The 24,357-nt window shown below is 42.4% G+C and overlaps 1 protein-coding gene across 1 annotated transcript in view; it reads right to left on the minus strand.

The window, feature by feature from the left end:
- The window catches only part of AJAP1 (adherens junctions associated protein 1), a 308,480-nt gene that overhangs the window by 219,882 nt on the left and 64,241 nt on the right, over positions 1-24,357 (minus strand). The gene's annotated exons all lie outside the window — the stretch shown is intronic.

Genomic DNA, 24,357 nt, shown 5'->3' on the forward strand with positions numbered 1-24,357 from the left:
TTTCATAATAGTGGAGGGGATATATGTGAAAGGGAGGAGAGAGACAGGGGTTTTGTTAATCCTTGCTCTGTATTATTTGTGTTTATAAAATGACAATTGTACAGAATATTGTCTCTTTTTATAAAATATTTGAGGCTTGTGTGGGTGGGATCTGACAGTTTGCAGGGCGGGAACGGGGACTGAGCTCGCAGGGACAGGATGGGAACGAGCTCACGGGGACGGGGCGGGAACAGTGATCAATTTTTTCACCATATCATTCCACTCAAGAAGAGTACTCAGTGACTCCCCCCAAAGAATCCAGTGCCTTCCACTCTGTAGCGGAAGCATTCTTTTCTTTTCTTTTTTTTTGGGGGGGGTGAAGAGGGTCACATATATAAGGAACATACCCTTTTATAGAATAGCACTTAGGGTTGAATTTTTTCTGTTCCTAAGCTTCAGTACTGTTTATTGAATTCCCTCTTTTGTGAATAGTGTTTACTCTTTTGATAGACTGTGTGCTCTTTCAGAAGAGTAGAATGGGTGGATGTGAATCACTTGTTTACTCTTTCCAAAAATACTAGGAGTACATTTAAAACAAACTGGAGAAAATATTTCTTCACTGATCGTGCAAATAAACACTGGAATTCATTGCCAGAGAATGTAGTGAAAGCAGTTAGCTTAGCAGGGTTAAAAAAAAAAAAAGGGGCTTGGCTAATTTCCCATAAGAAAAATCCATGAGCCATTATTAATAGGGGCTTGGGAAAATCAACTGCTTATTTCCATATAAACAGCACAAATCTATTTTTACTCATACTCTTTTGGGATCTTGCCAGGTACTTGTGATCTGGATTGACCACGGTTAGAAACAGGATATTGCACTTGATGGATCTTTGGCACCTCTTAGGTTCTTATTTTCTGAAAGAGTGGTCGCTTGCATTTGCAACATTGCTCCTGTATTGAAAAAAAAAAACGCGTCCCTCCCTTCCCCCCATAAAAAAATCCTTGAAAAAAAATAACATTCCCATAAATGGCACATCAAATGACCGTTTTGCACCTCTTTTTGAGTCCAGAGAAAAACTGTAAGAAAGTGAGATTGAACCACTTAACAGAGATGCCTGCTCGCTTCACTGCAGGGTCTAATTTATATATATTCCTCTTTAAACTACTGCCATAATAGACTGTTTGCCATAAAAGCTTGTATTGTGGTAAACCATTTGCGTTAACGCACTGAAGTCTGTTCTATTAAACAATTAGGTATTGATTTACACATCTTTGTATTGATAGGGGATAAAATAGCCCTGTGATTTATGTTTTTTTGCCTTCAGGGAAAAGATACTATAGCTGGCCTGTTCATCCTGAATTATGTGAATTTGTTCTGTGCGATGATATAAGATAGCAATATATCTGGGGAAAACAAAAAAAAAAACCATCTGTTTTCTCTTTTTTTTTTATTTATAAGCATCTTTAGATTTGTTGCTGGAAATTAGCTAACTGCAAAACATATAATTGTATATTAAAATTGTTTTTCTCTTGAGCATACCGAAGCTAAACTTTTCAGAGTGTACCCTGATTTTATGTGCAGTACCCAGCTTCCTCTTTCACTACATTTTGGGATGAAGTGGGAGGGGCCTAAGGCCCTAATTGGTTTAATTGGTTCAATTGGCGCAGTAATTGACTATGCCGATTAAAAACCAATTTAAAAGTTGTTAAAAAATAAAGGCGCCCGAAAGCACCTCCAAAAATGGCACCATTGCCTCATCTAAGGAGGCTCTTTGGGGTGCTTGAAGCCATTAATGCGCCATTAGGAGCCTGCTTAGATTCACGTGAAAGGCACACGCCAGAAATGTTGTCCTTTAAATCCCTGGCCTACATTTCCGGCGCCTGCCTTTTCATGTAGCCGCAATTTTCAAAACAGTGCCATCGCACGATCGGCCCTCAATCAATACCGCTTTTGAAGGCGGCTGCCGATAACAGCGCTGTTTGGAGAATCCAGCCCTAAGCGCCTGCACTAAAAGTGGGCGTGGACAGGGGGTAGATCGCGGGCGCGTTTTCAAGTTAGGTGCCTCTTGGCTCCGCTATCAGCACCTAACTTTAGGCAAAGAAAACCCTGGCATAATTTGGGGACACCTAAAGGTTAGGATGCTGAGCACCGGCTAAGCAAAGGTGACGCTATGCGTGATTCTCATAAGGGGCACCTACGTTTTATAGAATCGGTGCCAATATTGGCACCTAACTTTAGGTGGCCTTTAGGGCTTATGTGTCTCAATGCTTCGAAAACGAGACCCTTCGCGTTATTGATTATTGCGGTGTATCCCAAATTGTGTGCCCCGGAGGATTCCAGGTACGGCCCGAGATGGCGGCGAGGAGGAGAGGCGCTGGCCGTCTGCTTACAGAACGTGCCTCTCGCGGTGAGAGGCATGTCCTGTAGTCAAGTCAGCCTGCGCCTCGCCGGCGTCTTTGCTCCTCCTCACTTCCCCTTTTCTAGTCTCCCCCCCCCCCCATGCAACGGCGGTAATAGGAGGCTCGGGGCCGCGGCTAGAGGACATCCGCGCACACCCTCCAGCCGCAGCCTGAAACGAGCGGTGTGCGCCAGGCAATGATTTTCGCTTTGGATGAGTCTGGATTTACAAAATTATTTGTGTGGGTTTGTTTAATCCTCAGCTTGGCTATTAAACATTGTCATCGAGAACATCTGTGCCACAGTTTTTTGTCTGTTGCTTGGATGCACCTGAATGTAACCCATCCTGAGCTACTATTAAAAAAAGGTATGAATTAAATACAGATATTCCAATACATAAGTGGAGGGATGCAACATGCAGTCAGTGGCAGCTACAATTTTAAACTATAGCAAAGAGGGGTGTATCCTGCACAAAGTGGCAACTACAAATTTAACCCCTTCCCCACCCCACCCCCATTTTACAAAACCGTAGCATGGTTTTTAGCGCCGCACCCTCATAGGAGAGCGTCGGAGCTGATACCGCCGTGGAAGGCGCTAAAATCTACGCTGCGGTTTTGATATTATTTACTATTTAAAAAGGGCATTAACAAGGCAAATGCAAATCATAGGAAAGCCAGAAATTGGGGCGTGGCTGCGTTCTACATTAAGGACTGCAGGCATGCATCGAAACATATATAAGAATATTCTTCTGAAAAACTGCTTAATGAGAATCCTCCTGGACCCAGACGACCCACAAACCTGGTGATATCATATCTCTCCTTTTTTTTCCCCCTTTGAAAATAAGGCTGACACGTATATCCCTAAAAAGTCTGCATACAGGGCGGTATGTAATTTATACAGCTAATAATTTACATCAAGGTCAATAAGTTTGCCATGGGTGCCCTGTATATACTGTTTTTAATTAATAGCAAAATCATGGTGCCTGCATCAGCCTACCTCAAAACTAATGGTTTTAAAGCACTTGCTTAAGACCATTTTTGGCAGAGCTTGAAAGATATTGCATATGTTTGGGTAGTTTTAAATCTTGAAGTTTTATGTAAATGGCCTGTTGGAAAGTGCCCAAGGCTGCCTGAGCTATAAATTTTCAATTTGCTTTGTCCAAATACTTGGTAATAATTTTCTTGCACTCCGATTGCCTGGTTTCCTCGGCAAGTGGTTTTACTGTATTTTTAATTCCTCGTCGTTGTAATGGTAGCTTTCTGGAGGGTGTGTCTGTACGAGATAATTATCTCATTTAGTCAATAGGTGGCTGGCTATCAATTAGCAAATGAAGACAACATAGAAACATGATGGCAGATAAAAGCCAAATGGCCCATCCACTGCATCCACTATCTCCTCCTCTCTCTATTGGCTAAGGCTTTTTACACCCGCATTGTGATGTCATAGAACTTTATGGTTATAGAAGCATTATAACGTGATGGCAGATAAAGGCCAAATGGTCCATCCGCAGCATCCACTATTTCCTCCTCTCCCTATTGGCTAAGCCTCTTTAGACCTGCATTGTGATGTCATAGAATTTTATGGTTATAGAAAGATTGTTAACATGATGGCAGATAAAGGCCAAATGGCCCATCCAGTCTGCCCATCCGCAGTAACCATTATCTTTTTCTCTCTCCGAGAGATTCCACATGACTATCCCAGGCCCTTTTCAATTCAGATGCTAAAATACTGTCAGCTATCTCCTATGAATAGCTCTTTTTTTTTTTTTAATGCAGCCGCACAAATTCTGCTTCAGGTGCTACCATTGCATAAAAAGAAAGAGCTGGACCAGACCTCTTTCAAGAAAAAAAAAAAAAAAAAATGTTAAAATCTGTAAAAAGCACTCATGAGGAACCTAAAGTCTTTTGTTTTTAATAGAAAGCAACGCACACGCAAGGTCCATATCCGCCCTCTAAACGCCTTCAAGTTTTATTGTCTAGCACAATATTATACCAGGAAAACATGTTGAATGCCTTCTCTTGCAAGCTCTCTTTTGATATTGCACTTCTCTGAGGGGTGCAGTTATTCATCGCTGTGCCTTACAGCAAGCTTTTGATTTTCACTCCAATCCACTTCATAAATGTAACGCCTACATGGTTTTAGGATTTACCCTAAACCTGTTGACTCACTAATGCCCTTCTATTTCTCTTTTATCTCTCAGTTTCTTTGTTTGTCTTAAGGGTTGCAAGATGGGATTTTCACTAGTACAGATTTTATACACATAAGCATAAAAATATACCCCTGAGGTTCAGCTGGTGGTGCTCAGGATTTTCACCAACTGAATTTGACCTAAGTATTCAGTGCTGGACCTATTAGAGAATGACACGGGGAAAAAAATCTGTCCCCGTCACCGCCCCGTCCCCGGCTCACTGTCCCCTTCACCGCCACATCACCGTCACCGCCATCCCCTTCACCGCCCCGTCACCGTCCCCGCAGCATCCATATAAGCCTCAGTACTGCGAAATACCATGAAGACAGAAGAGAGTCCTGCCACTACTACTACTGCACTGAGAATCTGTTTCAGTGCCTCTGCCCTGTAGTAAAAACAGAACATAAAATAAATCAATTGACTTGTCCTCCCTTGCAATGATTTGTCCCCCATGTTCACCTATAGCTCGAATCAGTTCAATTGTGCACACTAAAAATGCCTACCTGAGCACCTAATCATGCAGATGCTCCAGTACAATGAGCAACAGGAGGATCTGGAACGTGAGCGCAGGCAGGCAGTGATACAAAAACAGCAGACATCCGACCGACTGCAGCATTCCGCCATCTCCCTCCCTCCACCTCACCTTAGATGTAGAGTTTTCCGGCTTTCTTTTTCACCCAGCCGCACGCGCGGCTGCTCATTTGTTCAATATTCTCCTCTGACGCAACCGGAAACAGGAAGTTGAAGGAGAGGAGAAGATTGATCAACTTGAGCAGCCGCGCGCTTTTTGAATGCGTGCGGCTGGGCGAAAAAGAAAGCCAGAAAACTCTACATCTAAGGTGAGGTGGAGGGAGGGAGATGGCGGACCGCTGCGATCGGGCGGGTGGGGACCGCGCGATCCTTGATTGCCTCACTGCGGAGACAAGTCCATTCACCGCTCCACGGGGCGGTGAATGGCCTGGTCCCCGTCCCCGCAGAGACCGCTATTTTTTCTTCCCCGTTTCGGCGGGTTACCTGCGGATAGCCGCGGGTAACAACCACCGTGTCATTCTCTAGGACCTATTTCATGTGCTGGCATTGAATGCCTGGGTCATAGGTGGCTGCCAAAACTGATCAGACTAGAAAAAAATATTCAGGCCGGAGTGTGGATAAGTATCCGGATTTAATTAACACAACCTTTTTACTGTCTTAACTTTATCCAGGCACTTAGGAGCAAATTCTGTAAGAGGCGCCCGGCGTACAGCGCGATTCCAGTAAAATTGGGCGCTGTTTAGTGAATCAGGCTGAGCGGCACCTATATTAGAGGCGTCCAATAAATAGGCCAGCTCTAGGCACAGCTAAAAGTTAGGCAGCCATGTGAGCACTTAAGCACGCTTAAGAGCAGTGATTCTGTAACAAGGCGTCTAACAAGAAGCCACGCCCACACCTAACATGCATAGCTCCTATTTTTTTTTTGAAGGCCGCCTACATTTTTTCGAGGCGCCTTGTTACAGAATCGCTCTTTCTTGATAGGCGCTAAGTTTCAATTATTGCTGATTAAAAGCTTAATTGGGCTTGTTAATCAATTTAGATAGACGCTTATCTAGTTGGATGCTCCCAAAATAGGTGCCTAACATTAGGCACTGGTTACAGGGTTCATAGACAATGGCGCGAAAGACAAAAGCGCGCACCAACAATTGAGCGCAGCGCGCGCCACCGTGCCGCTCTAAATTACAGTTTTTAGGGGCTCCGACGGGGGTTTTTGTTGGGGAACCCCCCCAGTTTACTTAATAGACATCGCGCCGGCATTATGGGGGTTTGGGGGGTTGTAACCCTCCACATTTTACTGTAAACTGAACTTTTTCCCTAAAAACAGGGAAAAAGTGAAGTTTTCAGTAAAATGTGGGGGGTTACAACCCCCCACACCCCCCCACAACGCCCCCACAACGCGGCGCGATGTCTATTAAGTAAAGTGGGGGTTCCCCCCCACGCTCCCCCGTCGGAGCTCTAAAAACAGTAATTTAGAGCGGCGCGTGCTGCGCTCAATTGTCTGGGCGCGCCTTTGTCCCGGCGCGCTTTTGACCTGACACCGGTTACAGAATTTGGGCCTTAGGACCAGATTCTATAAATGGTGCTTAAGCACAGCTCCGTCCAGTTGTCAATAAACCACTAGATACCACATACAGAATTCCGTCTGGGCATCCTAGGGGTAGATATTGGTATATTACATTACATTACTGACTTCTATTCCGCCTGTACCTTGCACATCTAAGCGGATTCCAGGAAATAAATTTACAATTAAGATAAATGGGCATTTCCAGGAGAAAAGTTACAATTCAGGAGCTGGTTTCATAATAAAGTTTTGAGAAGAGAGTACAAGATAGGTAGAAAAATTAGGAAAACGTCAGATGAAGCGGAAGATTACGAAGTAGTTAAAGAGTGGAAGCTGGTCACATTGTTGAGTCTTAGGGGGATAATACAGGTAGAGAGGGTGAGAGGGAGGGGAATTGCAAGGGGGGAGGGGAAGGGGGGGTTAAGCTAGCTGGATAAATTTTTTTTGAATAGCAGGGTTTTGATTTCTTTTCGGAACGTTTTGAAGTCAGTTGTTGCTGTGAGCAGGTTGGAGATGGAGGGGGTCGAATTTTGCTGCCTGTGTTGCTAGTAGGTGGTCGTACATCTTTTTGCGCTGAGTTCCTTTGAAAGGGGGGTAGGAGAATGGGGACTGGGTTCTCCTTTGTCTGGATGAGAGGTTCCGATTTAGGCGGTTATTTAGGTGGGTGAGTGCAGTTCCATTTAGTGCTTTGAATAGTAGGCAGTATAGTTTGAATTGAATGCGGGCTTGTATAGGTAGCCAGTGTGAATCAAGGTAGGCGTTGGTGATGTGATCAAATTTTCCAAGTGAGTAGATCAGTCTGAGGGCTGTGTTCTGTACAGTCTGTAGTTGTTTGATTAAGTAGGTGGGGCATGGTAGGTAGGTATATTAGACCAGGTTTTACTTAGCCTAATTTACCGGTGCCTCACTTGGACAACTGGTGATTCCTAAGTCAACCATGCCTTTTCTCCGCCCCCCCAACCACACCTACATTTCAGGTAGGCATCGTTATCGGAGAGTACCTCAACTTAGGGCTCCTTTTACTAAGCTGTGTTAGCGGTTTTAGCGCGCGCTTAGCGTGCGCTGCATTGCCACGCGCACTAGACGCTAACGCCACCATTGAGTTGGCATTAGTTTTCATGTGTAGCGCGAGGGGCAGCACGCGCTAAAAACGCTAGCACACCTTAGTAAAACGAACCCTTAGTCATCACTAATCATCCCAAGAGTTCTGCATCAAACACTTGATTGGTCATTTTATATATTTATATCGAATATCGGGGGAGTACTGTAGATATAGATAGATATAGAGATATAGGTAGATATAGAGATATAGGTAGATATAGATAGATATAGATCGATATAGAGATATAGGTAGATATAGATAGATATAGATATAGATCTATATAGAGATATAGGTAGATATAGATAGATATAGATATAGATCAATATAGAGATATAGGTAGATATAGATAGATATAGATCAATATAGAGATATAGGTAGATATAGATAGATATAGATTGATATAGAGATATAGGTAGATATAGATGGATATAGAGATATAGTGATATAGGTAGATATAGATAGATATAGAGATATATAGAACTTTATTTTTATATATTGCCATACAACAAACAGTTCTAAGCGGTTTAAGATATATATATATATATATGACAGTATCAGTCCTCAGTTGCCCCTGCCCACCATGGTGGCAGAATCACAAATGGCATCAGGAAGCTGAGACCTACACCACTGCCCCTGTCCTGTGAAGAAAAATAAATGGATGATAACATTTCAGAATGATTGTAAAAGCCAAACATAACTTAAATTCCCGTTCTCTGGACACAGTGAAGGAGCTTGCTCAATATTAGGGGTGCTCACACCCAATGATACCCACTTAGCTGGATTAAGATTACCAGATTTTACTATTGTAAACTCTGGACCATGGCCCTGCCTCTGGGCCCGCCCAGTTCCAACCAGACCTGCCCTGTTCCTCTCAAGTCACGCTCTGTTCTGCTCCAGCTTCATCCCCCCCCAGCCCTGCCCCCTCAACCTATTCTCGTGCTCGGAGCCATATCAGGAGGGTATCTGTGCACACGCAGGTGGGAGGCAATGACATCACACGCACGTGCCCATGCATAGGAGGTCACCGCGTTGCATCCGCACATGCCCTCCCGACGCCGTCCCAAGGCGGACGTTTTTCAAAACCCAAAGTGCCGGGTTTTGAAAAGCCATCTGGACGCCCGGACATGTCATAAGAACATAAGAAGTTGCCTCCGCTGAGGCAAACCAGAGGTCCATCTCGCCCAGCGGTCCGCTCCCGCGGCGGCCCATCAGGCCCACTGCCTGAACAGTGGTCTCTGACTAATTTTATAAATTACCTCTAATCCTATCTGTACCCCTCAATCCCTTTGTCCTCCAGGTACCTGTCCAGACCTTCTTTGAAACCCTGTAGCGTGCTTCTGCTTATCACATCCTCCGGCAGCGCGTTCCATGTATCCACCACCCTCTGGGTGAAAAAGAACTTCCTGCCGTTTGTTCTAAACCTTCCCCCTTTCAATTTCTCTGAGTGCCCCCTTGTACTTGTGGTTCCCCATAGCTTGAAAAATCTGTCCCTGTCCACTTTTTCTATGCCCTTCATGATCTTGAAGGTTTCTATCATGTCTCCCCTGAGTCGTCGCTTTTCCAGGGAGAAAAGCCCCAGCTTTTTCAGTCTGTCAGTATATGAGAGGACCCCATACCCTTTATCAACTTAGTTGCTCTACTCTGGACTCTCTCAAGTACCGCCATGTCCTCTAAAAAGAAAACATGCCAGGTAAATCTGGACATTTGATAAGCCTAAGATAACAGACCAGGCGAGTTGGAAGGGACCAGGACAGGGCCTGGAAGGAGTTTTGGTGTTTGTTTGTTTTTATCCCCACAGTAGAAGTGAAGGCATAATTTTTAAAAAAAGAAAACAAAGGGAAATTTCTTTTGTTTTATAGGTATTTTAAAAATGAGTGAAAGCAAAACAGGAAATTTTGTCAAAATCCTCATTTTATTTCAGGTCCATGTACATCTCTGTTAGATTGCGTTTAATCAGTATCTCGTCTTTTATTTTCATATCTAACTATGGTCCGCTGAATAACTCACGTCGCACATTGTCTATTCCTTCTCCAAGCAGTTTGTCAAAATTGCTCAACAAACTAATTAGTTTATAATTAGAAGGAAGTACGATACCATCCCAGGAGGTTTCCACTAATTGTCCCATTGCGCTCTGCTACCATGGAAGGAATTATGCAGAGCTTATATGAATGCTGAATTCTTCAGTGCAATGCTAAATTATTCAGGATTTACTACTTTCTTGGCTGGCTCTTTCTAATTCCATTGATACAGCAACATACCAAAAACAGCTTACCATCGGCAGAAAAAAAAAAATGAGAAGCACCAGCTGGAGAGCAAGAATTTTTAAGCAGGATGAATGGAACCTATTTTCAGGGTGGGTGGGCACCATCACCCTCCTTCCCCCCAAAAATAGTGTCCAGGCCAGGATCCTCTTGGACCCTTGACGTGCCTTGAAAATTTAGGGCTCCTTATACTAAGCTGCGTTAGGGCTTTAATGCGCAGAATAGCGCGTGCTCCATTGCCACGCGCGCTAGACCTTGAGCTAGCGTACCGCGAGGTAATTTCCTGCGTGCGCTAAAAACGCTAGCGCACCTTAGTAAAAGGAGCCCTCAGAGAGTGTATGAAACACTCCTTTACTAACGCGTAGCGCGGGTTTTAGTGCAAAGCAGCGGCAGTAGCTGCTCTGACGCTCATAGGAGCCGGCGCTAAAACCCACCCTACGCGTTAGTAAAGGGAGGGGATAAAAATCTCCTGGGAGAACTATAAAACACTGTTTGGCTTTGCTTCAAGTTATCTTTTTTAAAATCACTTTGAATTATCTGAAATTAATCGCCGTCCACGTGGTATTTCCCTGTTCTCCTTTCCATCGTTAAAGGTTGCGTTTACAAAATATTTTTTGATAGGACTCTATCCTTCCGGGCAGGGATGTGGAATAAGAGTTTGAGTGGAATGATGCAGATGACTTCACGATTATAATCCCATTTGCTGACTCTATCTCGGAAACTATTCCCAAGGCTTCAGAAGCCATAAACATGATGGAGCAATGGATGACAAACTTCAAGCTCAAACTTAATTCAGAAAAAAAAAAATTCTTCATTGCTTCACCACATCCGTTTGACACCAAAACACCTCTATGCATCAATGAACTTAATCACCCCATCCAGCCCACCATAAAGATACTAGGTGTAACCCTAGATCAAGGCCTAACCATGAAAGACCAGGTGGACTCCTTAATCAGAAAGGGTTTCTTCACTCTCTGGAAACTCAGATCCATTAAAGCTTATTTCGATACGTCGGCATTCAGAACCCTGGTCCAATCCCTCGTACTAAGTCAACTTGACTACTGTAACATCGCCTACTTAGCTATTTCCCCCAAAAATAGGCGACGTGGACAACTAATGCAAAATGCAGCGGTCAGATTAATCTTCGGACTAAAGAAATTCGATCATGTACATTGGCTACCGATGGAAGCACGCATAAAGTTTAAATTCGCCTGCTTCTGCTTTAAAGCGCTAAACGGACTTGCCCCTAAATACATAATTGACCTTTTCTCCTTCTCTGCCAACAGACACAAGAGAAGCTCTCATTCCTACTTCGTTTCCCCCCCCCAGTTAGAGTTGTAAACTGAAAAAACACCATGAACACCTTCTTTCACATCAAGCAGCATTGTGGGGTAAAGACCTAGATCAACTGCTTTCGCCCACTACTTATGAGGAATTCAGAAAACGTCTAAAAATTCAACAGTTCCTAAAGTATCTAGACAACTGATCCATTCATCTTCTTTCTCCTCCATAGTGATGCCTCTGTCCTATTAATCTCTTTCTCCTCAACAACGCATTTCCGGTCCTATTAACTCTCCTCTTCCCCCCTCTTAAATTCAATCAATTTGTACCTCGCTTAATCTATTGTAAACCACATAGAACTTAACGGTATTTGGTATATAAACTGTTATTATTATGTCACAATACCAGCTCTGGTTACCAGAGATTGAAGCTCTTCACACTATTTATTTTTCTATACTGTTCTCCTAGGGGAGCAAGTATAGGACAATCAAGCCATTGTGACATCACTGAGGAGGTTGGCTCTTATTGGTGGAATGAGGCATTATGATGTCACCATGAACACCTTCTTTCACATCAAGCAGCATTGTGGGGTAAAGACCTAGATCAACTGCTTTCGCCCACTACTTATGAGGAATTCAGAAAGCGTCTAAAAATTCAACTGTTCCTAAAGTATCTAGACAACTGATCCATTCATCTTCTTTCTCCTCCATAGTGATGCCTCTGTCCTATTAATCTCTTTCTCCTCAACAACGCATTTCCGGATCAAAACCTCTCCTTTCACCACCAAATCAGCTCGATAGTCAGTAAATGCTTCTATAAGTTAAAACTCATTCGATTTCTTACATCACTAGTGTTTAAGCCCGTTACATTAACGGGCGCTAGTAAAGCCCCCTTCCCTCACATGTCCCCAAATTTTCAGCCCCAGCTCCAAACCCAGCGCATTTAAAGGCCACGGCTTCCCCCCTCCTCACAGCGAGGAGAGAAGCAAAGGGGGCCGCACACCGTACCTGCGTTCAGTGGGCTGACGAAGGCTTCCAGCCACGGGGCGCTTTCTTGCGTTCAGCGACCAGCCTTCGGGCCCGCGCCGAGAGCCATGGCCAGCTCGTACCCGGGCTCTAAGGCGCAACGTCAGCCCTCCCCCCCAGGTCCGCTGCGGGAAGATTAGAGACGCTCCTCCGGCAACACCTGGCAGGAAGGACAGAAAGCCGCCTCCGCTACCGCAAAATACAGCCACGGAGGGCAATCGGGGCAACCAGAACACATGCAGGGAGAGAGCTTGCCTGCGCTTCTCCAGCGGTTGGTGAGTGAGGGAAGGAGGAGGGGAGTGGCCAGAGTGTTCCCTGCCGCCACGTTCTAAAATAGAATCAGAAAACACGGCGGCAGGGAACACGAAACCCTAAGTGCGCATGCTTTCCCCTATGACAGACTCCAGAAGAGCGTTCCAGTTTTCCACCACTCTCTGGGTGAAAAAGAACTTCCTTATGTTTGTACGAAATCGATCCCCTTTCAATTTTAGAGAGAGTGCCTTCTCATTCTCTCTACCTTGGAGAGGTTATCTACTAAGTCTATTCCCTTTAGTATTTTCAATATTTCGATCATGTCCCCTACCAGTCTCCTCTTTCCAAGGGAGAAGAGGCCCATTTTCTCCAATCTCTCACTGTACGGCAACTCCTCCAGCCCCTTCACCATTTTAGTCGCTCTTCTCTGGACCCTTTCAAGTAGTACCGTGTCCTTCTTCATGTATGGCGACCAGTGCTGGACGCAGTACTCCAGGTGAGGGCGCACCATGGCCCGGTACATGCGGCATGATAACCCTTCTTGAATCTGTTCATGATCCCCTTCTTAATCATTCTTAGCATTCTGTTTGCCCTTTTTGCCGCCGCAGCACATTGCGCAGACAGCTTCATGGCCTTGTCGATCAGAACTCCCAAGTCTCTTTCCTGGGAGGTCTCTCCAAGTACCGCCCCGGACATCGTGTATTCGTGCATGAGATTTTTGTCACCGGCATGCATCACTTTACATATGGCCCAGAATCCGCCCCTAACCATGTCTACTTTCAGAGTAGACGACCTACCTTGAAGCGGTAGTTACCTCATTAGGCGCCTACCACTTCAAAGTAGGGGTCTATTCTGAGGCACCTACCTGAAAGTAGGTGCCCGCCAGCTAATTTTTCGTTTTAAAAATTACTTTTTAATGGCACTTCACAATTAACCGCCTGATTTTATTAACAGTCTTTTAATTCCGTACGTAACAACAAAATCCCTCCGTTCCACTTCTCAAAATCTTTTAGTTATACCATCATTAAAATCAATAAATACTTTACACACCAACAACTTTGCTGTCACTGCCCCTTCCCTTTGGAATCTACTGCCTATAAATCTCCGTAACGAATTAGATATAAAACAATTTAAAATAGCATTAAAAACATTTCTATTCCGAGACGCTTTTTGTTAAATGGCCACTTTCTTTCTTTTTTTTTTTTTTTTCTCGACAATTTTTTACCTAACCTACTGTTTTAGCCTTTATGACTTATCTATCCTATACTTATTGTAGTTCCTCCCCATCTGACCTTTTGTTGCCGTATGTTTGAGTAAGTCATTTGTCTTCCCTGTTTTAATATGTTTAATTTGTTTTTGTGTAATTTTATTATGTTAACCGCTTAGAAGTTGGATTAAGCGGTCAAACAAATTTTTAATAAACTTGAAACTTGTCAGTTATGCCTAATTGAATAATTAAGCTATCAACCTAGATCAGGGGTGTCAAAGTCCCTCCTCGAGGGCCGCTATCCAGTCGGGTTTTCAGGATTTCCTCAATGAATATACACTGAAAGCAGTGCATGCAAATAGATCTCATGCATATTCATTGGGGAAATCCTGAAAACCCGACTGGATTGTGGCCCTCGAGGACAGACTTCGACACCTGTGACCTAGATCAACCTCAGGTACTGTTTATAGAATCTGGGCCTAAGGACCCATGCAGTAATCCTGCACAAATCAGTTTACCTATTTATTTATTTAAAAGAGAGATTATTCTAGTTCTGCAAGAAAAAAAAAGACACAACTTTTTAGCATGTGGACAGCGTACGCAGCTATGGAAATTACTGCTGGACATCTGAGCGCATTCTCACGATGCGACATTTTAACCTGCATTAAATGCGCGGCACTGCTTATTAAAAGGGTCCCCCCCTAGTATCTCTTTAGACTTCCGTCTACGACCGGGATTCATCCGAGTGATGGCAATTGTTCGAGCAAACCGTGGAGCATTAATAAAGGTATTGACAACCACGGTGTCCTCAGAGCGCTAACCTTGAATCGATCCACCTTTCGTTAGAAGACTGAAAGCCGCAGCGCACGCTAGGCAGAGCCACCAGGAAGTCTGGCAGTTTTTAACACCTTATAATATGACTGCCACAGTTCAAACAGTGCTAATCGCACTAGTAATGAGTTTACTCTTACAGATCACATTTTGGGGTTTGAAAGAGAGTGAGAAATAACATTTGTAGAATTTCATCTCGCAACAACTTTCAGCTTTTTTTTTTTTTTTTTATCTCTACATCAAAGAGCACACATCGTTCGACTCAACGCACAGTCTGTTAAAATCCTGGGCTGTGACATTCTAGTAACTTTAGAGAAAATGATAATTCTTTGCATGTTTTGATACATTTTATTAAAGCAACATGAAATCTGAAAAAGGGAGATATATTTTTTTTTTAAATGGCCTTTTAAGATTTCACGAGGTCCTTTCTTTCCTACTCATTATCATAAAATGGGATCTAAGTGGTCGGAAAAGTTCAGGCATATCTTTCTGAATAGTTTTCATGATGATTCAATGAATGAGTTACCAATCTGGAAATAATATTACATTAACACTGAAGCCCTGCACCTTTCTATGACCAAAAGTATTATATGAATGAAATGTGCAGTATTGGACAGTACCTTTCCCTGCCAGTTTCCAATAAATGCTTTCAGCTCCGACACCACGGTAAAAAATACTGTGATGGGAGCGGTTTTTCTTTTAGTAGTGATGCTCAGCACAATAGCATGCAAATTATATGCACGCTACTTGTGCGGAGAATCACCAGTAAGAGAGTGGAGGAACCGTGCATGGCGCTCGCTCTGAAGAGCAATCACTAGGCATAGCTCCTCCCTCCTGTCAAGCTGTTCTCTTTGCTCGAATCAACCGAGTTATAAGACTCCCTAAAGCCACTGGCGACTTCAGGGCTTCCCCTGCCGCTCAGCTATTCGGAGCAGCTTTTCTTTTTTTAATGGGCACAGATTTTGTGCCTGTGTCACATATGCACATCTGTGCCCATTATTTTTTTAAAAAAAAGGAAGTCATGACAGGACCACCATGCTGGACCCCTTGCCCTACCCCCATAGGATCGGAAGGAGGGATGCCTCGGCTACTACTACCCCATGCCACCAGCACCACACTCCAACACCCTGGTACTTCCCTCCCTCCCATTGATCCCTCCCCCAGCCATCCAAAGCCCCCAACACCAATAGAAAAGTTCAGCAGGAGGGATGCTCACTCCCTCCTGCCAGCAGGCCTGCCTCTTCAAAATTGTGGGCCTTCCCCTTCCCGGTGAATCCTGTGATTCACTGGGAGGGGCCTAAGATCCTGATTGGCTCCTAGGAGCCATATCTGCCTAAGTCAATGAGGGCCTTAGGCCCCTCCCAGTGAATCCCAGGATGCATCGGGAAGAGTAAGTCCCACTGTTTTGAAGAGGTGAGCCTGCCGATAGGAGGGTGTGGACATTCCTCCTGCCATTCTTTATTAGAAGGTATGGGGTGTGTGGGAGGGGGGGGTCCGGGCAGCAGCGACTGAGGCAGGAGCGAGTGGACATCCCTCCTGCCGATCTTGGAAAAAAAAGGATGGGGGTGTGGGGGTGTGGCGGCATCTGGGTGAGGCTTGGTAGGAGGCGTGACAGGAACATGGAGGGGGGATTGTGGGGGATTGGTGGGAGGGAGGGATTATTTTCTAATGGTTGTCAGGACCTTTATCGGCAGGGAGGGTTGTCATAGCCTTACTCTCCTCTCAGTGTCTGAGCTAATCAGAATTCAGGCACTAATAGAACAGTACAACTACAATTTTTTGAGACGGGATTTCTGGAAGTGCAATAAGGAAGTGCAGTGATTAAAGGGGAGGAGTTTATAACGTCGGTAGTTGGAGTCCTGCTATTCCCAGCCGCCATTTTTTTTGTTTTTGTGCGCAAATGCCCCATAAAAAAAAAAAAAAAAAAGAAAAATCAATAAAAAAGACAGGCACGGGATTTTGAGGGCTCCTTTTACTAAGGTACGCTAGCGTTTTTAGCTACACCGCGTGCTACGCTTCCAGAACTAACGCCAGCTCAATGCTGGCGTTAAGGTCCAGCGTGCCCGGCAATGTAGCACGCGCTTTTCTGCACATTAAAGCCCTAACGCGACTTAGTAAAAGGAGGCCAGAGTGATTGTGGATCTACCGTTGGACTTCAGCTGCTGTGATGATGCGGTTTGAGCCTGGAATGAAGAGGTTGAAAGAAAAGTTTGGTGTCCCCAGATAAGTTTCCTTGTGCACACGGCAGGTTTCAAGTTTCAAGTTTATTAGCATTTTATGAATCGCCTATCGAAATATCTAGGCGATGTACACTCTAAAAGCCACAGATAGTGATTTCACATATAATTTTGACAGATTAGACATAATACAGACAATTTAAAACAATATAAAAATTTTTAGGAACAGCCAATACAATACATTTGAGGTCAAGGAATAACATGACTAGGCAGGAAAGAAGGGAAAAGTTACATCATTTTTATCTATTGAAATTTACATGAAAGGGAAAACACAGTGCGGAGCGAGGGGATTTGGAAGGTCCAATATTTGTAATAAAATGTATAAAAATTATGTGTGTTATATCATGTGTTCAAATGCATCTTGAAATAAAAAAGTTTTTAAAAAATCTTTTAAACGTTTGTAAGTCTTTTTCTATTCTTATGTAATTTGGTAATGAGTTCCATAACGTGGGAGCCATAATGGAAAATATGTCGTTTCTTCTTATGCCAATAATTTTTAAGGAGGGGATAGATAATAAGTTCGAAGCAGATGATCGTAAAGAACGTACGGAGTTATATGGAATGATCATTTTAGAAATAAATTGTGGTTCATTGAAAGTCAGTGTTTGGGGTTGTTTATTTTTTTTGCATTTTCAGAAGAGTTTATCTAACAGTGGAGTTTTTTTTAATGCCTACGATGTGAACAGTCTTGCTTACCTTTGGGTAATGTACTGTTGGCTTTGAGGCTTTTATCTCCACTTTTATTTTGACGACTTTGCTTCTCTAATGACAACCTCCCCCCCCCCCCCCCCCCGATAAACATATTGAAAACAGTTCTCAGCCATGCAAATGATTACTCGCAATTGGAAGAATTGGGATCGCCTTAGTTTTCAAGTTTCAAGTTTAATGGAGATTTGATTAATCGCTTGATCATAATTCTAAGCGATGTACATAATAATAAAATTACAAAATGTGGGGAACAATACATTAAATAACAAAAATCAGGTCTGACAAGACGATTGACAAACGTAACAGAACTAAGAACATAAGGGAAGAGAGGGATAAGAACTACAAATTATTTAAAAGTTAAAGAGACATATAAGGGAGATACAGAAGGAAAGGGAAGTTACTTCAATAAAATTAGAGAGAAAAAGTAAAATTGGTTGGAAGACTAAATGGCTCATTTTCAAAGGCGTCTTTAGTTTACTTTTGAATTTTTCTAAGTTGTGTTCTTCCCTCAAGTGAATAGGAAGTGAGTTCCAAGTTTGGGGGGCTGTAACAGAAAAAAATCAATTGCCGACTAGTATTAATAATTCTAAGAGAGGGAATCGTCAGCAAGTGCTGTTCAGTAGATCTTAACGTTCTATTGGAAGTATATGGAATTAATAACTTATAAATGAAAGCTGGAGTTTCCTTTCTGGTGGGCGAGCTTATGCTTAACTTATAAGTATGAGAAAATGAATGCTGACTTGCTGGGGCATAATAAGATATTCAAATTAGTTTGGGGTCCTTTGACGTCTTTTGTAGATTTGTTATAGTTGTCCTTTATCTTTATTTTATGTTCCATTGTTTTACAAAAAAGTATTTTAAAATCTCAGCTTTATTGATATTTCTTCATTAAAAATATATTTCAAAAAACTTTCTTTTATATAAATTAGTAAAGTGCTCAGTCCATGAAATCAATCATATTTTTGAGATAACATGTGACAGTGGTTAATCCAGGGTCATTATATTCTTCTTTGCCCTTCTACCAACCTTTTATTCAATAATATGAACAAACTTATCTACAGGCTGGATTTCCATCAGAACCACTGTAAAATGAGTGATTATGTGCAAATGTTCTAAAGTGTTATAATGCTGTAAACTTGACTCCTTTAGGTTTCTTCTACCCCCCAACTCGAGTTTCGAGAATGTCTTCGTCAGGAGGGGTACTAGGACTTTTAGCACATTTGCACATACAGTGGTGCCTCATACAACGAACTTAATTCGTTCCAGGAGCAAGTTTGTTATGCGAAAAGTTCGTTATGTGAAACGCATTTTCCCATAACAATACATGTAAAAAAAAATAATTCGTTCTGTAGCATAAAATATGCTAAGATGACATAAAAAAAGATAAATTTACCTTGTTAGAGCTGTTAGCATGATATAGAGGGGATATATGTGAAGGGGAGGGGAGACAGGGGTTTTGTTGATCCTTGCTGTGTATTATAATCACCCCCCACATACTCCCCAGTACCTTTTTTAATTCCTCCCATCTTTCCCAGCCAGTGGCGTACAGGCCAGAAGCGCAGAGATCAGGAGCAATTCCTCTGCACGCCTGTGTGGGCCCATGCCGATCTCCGAATGGCAGCAGTTAGTTCTTGTGAGTCCCGCGAGAGCTGACTGCAGCCATTCAGAGATCAGCGCAGGCCCAGGCAGCGGGGGGGGAGGTTTAAAAATATGCGGTGGCGGCGGGGGGAGGTTTAAACATATGCGGTGGCGGCGGGGGGAGGTTTAAAAATATGCGGTGGCGGCGGGGGGAGGTTTAAAATATGTAGCGCCAGTTAAGCGATGCAGCTCGGGCGACTTCGTTGTGTGAAACGAAGTCCGTTGTACGGATCAAGACAAGAAGTTCGTTGTGCGCAGCGTTCGCTGTGCGAGGCGGCCGTTATGCGAGGCACCACTGTAATCACTAATTTTACAGTGGTTCTGATGGAAATCCAGCCTGTAGATGAGTTTGTTCATATTATTGAATAAAAGGTTGGTAGAAGGGCAAAGAAGAATATAATGACCCTGGATTAACCACTGTCACATGTTATCTCAAAAATATGATTGATTTCATGGACTGAGCACTTTACTAATTTATATAAAAGAAAGTTTTTTGAAATATATTTTTAATGAAGAAATATCAATAAAACTGAGATTTTAAAATACTTTTTTGTGATTATAATATCCAGCTATATAAATATTATCTCCCAAGTTTTGTGATATCTCCATTGTTTTACACCCACACATCCGGGGGGGGGGAGGAGTAGAAGGGGGGTATATCTTTTGTTTTGGTATTATTCCTGATGGTAATGCTAGATGGAGGAGGGAATTATATTTTTGTATAGATACTGATTGATTAAAAGTACTTGGTTGATTATTATTTGCATATAAATTGTATTGCACTTTTTGTTGGCATTAAAAGCTAAATAAAGTTAAAAAAACAAAACAAAACAGTTCTGTGTGTGGGTTTTTGTCATAATTAAATTGCCAATATCGGTACAGACGTCACAGGTAAATTTTAACTGCGTGATTTCTTGCAATTATCAAAGTAAAACAGCACATGTAGCTTTCCTGTTATTATTTCCATGGGAGAAATGTCTGCAGCTATTTGGGCCAGCTCTACTGCACAAAATAATGTGCATCGCTTTGAAAATCCAAAACTTCACAGAGTCGCTGCCTCCCCCAGGAATGTGTCTGCATGATATGGCTAAGATTGCTCTTTGGCTTGGAAAAAAAAAAAAAAAGAAAAAAGAGCCGGCTTAGCAATATAAAGGTTAGGCAGATTTCAAAAAGCTTATTTCCATGGATAAAATCCTACCATGCCTCCAGAAATGACTTTTGAAAATAATCTCTCCTGTTGAAATGATTTGCACATTGTCCTTCTTTATTAAAATTATTATTTTAATGATCAATATGTTCTATAAAGGGAAATATGATAAAATATACACTGGTAACTTGGTTACTCGTATATCAAAGCAAATTTCCCCATAGGCAATGATGGAAACTCAGACGATTCATTCCACAACCCAAAAGGTTTGGGAGGAAGTGGTCTGGAACGGAACCCCTGCGAATATCAGAGGAGTACTGTATCACTCTGACAATGGTTTCTGCTTAATCCTATCTGTGCTAGAATGGGCAGCTGGGGCTACAGTAAGCATATCTTATAGCACATCTTCAAAATCTCAGGTCTGTTCCATGACCCTTTGTTACCTTTAATCACTGATATTTCAGATGTAATTTAGACATTCTGAGGCTGATGGTCCGACATCACCCAAGATATAATCTCCCATAGGCCTTTGCTGACATCGGTTAAGCCACCCAAAAAATGCCGACAGCTAAGGCCGGGCTGACAATCTCCATTTCTATTCAGTATTTACCCCATGTTCACTTGATAGACTATCATCTGTGATTCTTTGAACAGCAATTCAGATCATCATACTTGTTATCGGTTGGATAATATAACGAGGGCATGTACTGTATTAAGGACCGGACAGGAAAAACGAACGAACCACAACAGGACCATGAGGCGACTTTGAAACTGCCAGTCAATGGGAAGACAACGATAATGAGGCCGTTAGCTTTTACTGCAGTAATGTTCTTTGAACTAGAATATTTCCTTGATGGAAATTACATCTCAGCGGGGAAGAAAGAAAGATTATAAAAAATATGTTTTCATTGTCAGAATGCTTTCACAATGGCAGTTCTTTTGGTTGTTGGATAATATATTTCTGTTGAAAAAAATCCTACTGCAAAAACGTAATGCTAATGTTTTCCATTCTGTTTGGTCGATTAAGAACAAAAGCACCATTTTCTTGGTTGCCGCATCCCCAGAGCGCAGCGTGCTAAGACAACCATTTGTCACCCGTCATTCAATTTTGCTGGGATGATTCCATGAGTGAAAGTAATCTTCTCATAAGCTAACCTTCTAAAATCAAATCAAAAAGCAGGAACTTTTGGCCAGTCGTAAGAGCTGAGCTTAATGCATGTCATGCAGATTATAGGCCGTGATATTAATGAGTTCTTCTAAAGGATATTTGAATTGCAATGAATGACATTTTATTTAAAGGATCCATTTACTAGTTATTATTCTAGATCTGTATTCCATTAGGAAAGTGGCCTAGAAGTACCCACGTGGGCTTGTTGAAACCATTAAGCCAACCAGACATTGTCTATTGTGTCAAGGAACGAAGCATGCTGGAGATAATTCAAAAGGACCAACTGAAGATGTGGAGTAAGGGGTTTTAGTTCATAAAGCTCTGTTACATTGTCAGATAAAAAGTATGACTTGAGTTTGAAATGTAAATGGGAATGTTTTTTCTGAAAAGGCTTATAGAATAGTGTTCAAAGTTATTTATACTTATGCTTCTTGGCTTTTCTTGTTTTCCTTGTCCTATTTCTCTTAATACTAGGGGGTAGACAGCCAGAAAATGTTCATTTTGTGTTGTTTTCAGGTTTCGGGTTAGGTTTAATATAACTGATTAACCACCTGGGGGGGGGGGAATTTCCATCAGAGCAGAGTACAAACAACATTTATAAATGGGAGGAAAAAATAACTCCGTTTACAAAATAGACAGAGGTAGATAATAACATAGTAATAACCCCAATATATACTGTCGTCGCACCTGTCGGGCAAAAGCGCTACAAGAAGGAAAACCATCACAACCTTTAGCGATATGTGGCAAATGCCATCCTGAAAAAAAAAAAAAAAATGAGTTTTCAACAATGCCTTCAAAAGAGACAGAAGAGGACACAGAATGCAAAGTCTCCTGTACCTGGTTCCAAGAGACGGGGCCCACAATATTGCACATGACATTCTGAAGAGAAGGAGGAAACGCACTGGAGGTACTGTTAACGAACGTTGCTGGGAAGAGTGGAGAGATTGGAATGGAGCATAAGACATTAAATATGGGAAGAGGAACGCCTGAGAACCATCATGCAGAATCTTGAAAGCCTATTATGAATTCTAGTTCCTCCCATAGGACATTAAATATTGGAAGAGGAACGCCTGAGAATCCTCCCATAGGACATTAAATATCGGAAGAGGAACGCCTGAGAACCATCATGCGGAATCTTGAAAGCCTATTATGAATTCTAGTTCCTCCCATAGGACATTAAATATCGGAAGAGGAACACCTTAGAACCATCATGCAGAATCTTGAAAGCCTATTATGAATTCTAGTTCCTCCCATAGGACATCAAATATTGGAAGAGGAACGCCTGAGAACCATCATGCGGAATCTTGAAAGCCTATTATGAATTCTAGTTCCTCCCTCTTTCCTTTTGTTCTCGGTTAGTTATTTTTGTTCTGTTTTGTACATGTGATTTTATTTATTTATTTATAATATTGTATCCCCTATTTTACTTGTAAATAGCTCAGAATTACTGATAAGCGTTCAATCAAATTTTAATAAAACTTTTTTTTTAAATAAATCTTTATTAGTTTCAAAAACAAAGTGCAATAGAACATAAGAACAAATGATAAAATAATCAGCACTTATATCTACCAAATAATAATATAATTACATATCACCCCCCTCCCTTCCCCCCTCTCCGGATGTGTGTAAAATTCATTCGGAAAATCAAAGGCTTATACTAGAGATCAATTCTTTACAAACTTTGCTAATGGACCCCAAATCTCTTTAATTTTGTTATAGTGGCCCAATTGTTCCGAGTCATTCGCTCATATTTATAAACTTGGCATAAGGTTTCCCACCAAAAGATATAATTTAGTCTATCCCAATTTTTCCAGTTTTTTGTAATTAGCTGCATAGCCACTCCTGTCATAATCAAAAGTAATCTATTCTTACTTGCATTAATTGGACTTCTGGGTTTTAACAGAGTCATATGAAAAAGGAATTGAAACTTCCAATATCATATTGATTTTACCCCATATAGACTTCCAAAAATTGAGGGACAATAGAACAACAGTTGATCAATGCCATCTGGAAAAAGGGACGCTAACGACCCCAAAGCCCATAGAGATTTAAAGGGCTTCGGGGCTGTTGCTGCGCGGCAGCCGCTAGCGTGGCTTTGTAAAAGAGGCCGTAAATTTTAATAAAACTTGAAAGAACAAAATCAATGAAAACATAGTGCTCGGGAAACAAAAGAAGGGAAAATGTGGTATAATTTTTTTACCATTAAACAAGTATCTTCACAGCGACATTTTGAATGAATTGCAGACGCCTGAACTCGGGTGTACACACCCCTTGAAACACTGAATTTACAATAATCGATATTAGAGAGGACAAAGGCGTGCAGGAGTATCCGCAAAGTGACTTATATTCAAAGCACAAAGAGGCAAGGTAACCATACTGATAACGTGGTGACATGGTGAACGTGCATGCGCCATTTTGAGGCGCGCTGAATTGTCATTGCGCTGAGTTGTCCCTGCGCTCAATTGTCTTGCGCGCTGTTTATCCTTGCGCCCACTTGTCTTGCACGCTGTTATCCTTGCGCCCGATTGTCTTGCACGCTGTTATCCTTGCGCCCGATTGTCTTGCACGCTGTTATCCTTGCACCCAATTGTCTTGCACGCTGTTATTCTTGCGCCCGATTGTCTTGCACGCTGTTATCCTTGCACCCACTTGTCTTGCACGCTGTTATCCTTGCACCCAATTGTCTTGCACGCTGTTATCCTTACACCCGATTGTCTTGCACGCTGTTATCCTTGCACCCAATTGTCTTGCGCTCACTTGTCTTGGCACTTTTGTCCGCGCGCTTTTGTCTTGCTCGCCTTTGACCTGCCACCTCCGCACACCTCCTTTTTCCATCCAATGGT

This window comes from Geotrypetes seraphini, chromosome 15, assembly GCF_902459505.1.
Source record: "Geotrypetes seraphini chromosome 15, aGeoSer1.1, whole genome shotgun sequence".
In the NCBI taxonomy this organism is placed as follows: Eukaryota; Metazoa; Chordata; class Amphibia; order Gymnophiona; family Dermophiidae; genus Geotrypetes; species Geotrypetes seraphini.